Here is a 1,816-nt window from a genome sequence, read left to right as displayed (position 1 = left end):
TTATTATTATTATAGTGTTAGCTTATCGTATGACGGCAGATATTTTCATTAAGATTAACAGTGAGGTGCACGTTTCCACGTTCACCCTAATAGCTACTACCTATAATCTTTGTGAGAAGTGGATATGCACTCTATACGGCCGGTGTCCCTGGAATAGACCTGTACTACAATAGGGACTACTTTGATTATTTCATAAATGCTTGTCCGTGAAAATATCAATTTGATGCCGGGAGACACAACTGTCTCTTTTGTTTTGTTTATTTTTGTGTATTGATATACTGATAGCTTAGTTTGGTTTATCTGCTCCCTTGCTTGCACTGGATCAGTTTTTGCACTTAATCACACCCCAAGATAAGGGGGAGGCAGGGAGGTTGTGAGAAGCTGTCCTGTTCGGGATGACAGCTAAGGGGATTTGTTTATGGCAGAATTTCGTTATTTTATTTGTCTGTCTGTATTTCTCACAATATAACTCCGTACGACGGCACACTTTTAAGGTAACTTCCACAACGAACCAACAGGTTTGTCAACAGTATAGAGCTGATAATATGCTGTACAATCTGGTTTAACATTAGTTTAAGATTATTTCAAATAAGGAACTAAAATTCACCTCTTGGAATGTAAGGGGTATGGTTAAAATGACTAAGTTGAAACAGGTTATTACTAGGCTTAAGCAACTTGATTCATCTATTGTTTTTATCCAAGAGACTCATCTACTTAGGGACGACTTACTGAAGGTACGAAGGAGATGGCCGGGCCAGGTACTGGCATCATGTTTTTCTTCTCGCTCTAGAGGTGTTATGGTGTTGGTTCACAAGTCTGTGCCATTTCAAGTGAATAATATTATTTCTGATAAAGCTGGTAGGTATTTGGTGGTACAGGGCACCCTTTTGAGAGAAAACATCAATTTGGTTAATGTTTATGGCCCAAATGATGACAATCCCTCATTTTTTGAGAATCTATTTTTACTGATTGCCTCCCTTCCAGGTAAAGTACTGATAGCAGGCGATTTTAACTGCACCCTAGACCCGATGCTTGATCGTTCGTCTGGGTTGGATACTTTTCATTCTCGAAGTAGAAAGAAAATACAACAATTCATGAAGGAACTGAACCTGTGCGACCCATGGAGGATGCAAAACCCAATTAAAAGGGAATACTCATGTTATTCATCATCGTTTAAAACCTATTCTCGTATAGATTATTTTTTAATCTCCACTTCTCTGATACCCAATATAGCTAGCTGCATATATGATAGCATTGTTTTGTCAGATCATTCCCCCACCTCACTATTTTACAAAGATTCACAGTTAAGTAAAGGTTCCTATAGATGGCGCTTGCATCCTAAATGGTTACAGGATTCTGATTTCATAAAATTTGTGTGTTTACTTTGCAATAAATACGGATCAGACATCTGCGGCCACCAGGTGGGAGGCTTTTAAAGCATATATCAGAGGGCAAATGATTAGTTTCACTAGTTCCAAATCGAATAAATTCAAGCAGAAAATTAACGAGTTGGACTCGGAAATCAAAGAATTGGAGAGAGTGGCTAGCCTTGACAATTCAGTACAAACAAAACGAGAACTATTTGCCCTTAAAGCTGAATATGAGGAACTTTCCACACTAAAAGCTGAAAACAGTCTAATAAGGCTTAAGCAAACTTTCTATGACCAGGGAGAAAAACCTGGTAAATTGCTAGCCTGGCAAATTAAGAAACTTAACTCAGAAAGAGCCATAAATGCAATTAGGAATGAACAGGGGGAAATAACTACAGATCCATTGGAAATTAACCATGCTTTCGTTTCGTTCTATAAGGCCCTCT

Source organism: Centroberyx affinis, unplaced genomic scaffold (assembly GCF_046629955.1).
Source record: "Centroberyx affinis isolate AG114_WGS23_722 - 3 ecotype Tasmania unplaced genomic scaffold, CSIRO-AGI_Caff_v1 ptg003330l_1, whole genome shotgun sequence".
NCBI lineage: Eukaryota > Metazoa > Chordata > Actinopteri > Beryciformes > Berycidae > Centroberyx > Centroberyx affinis.
Note: the sequence above shows the minus strand (reverse complement) of the source record.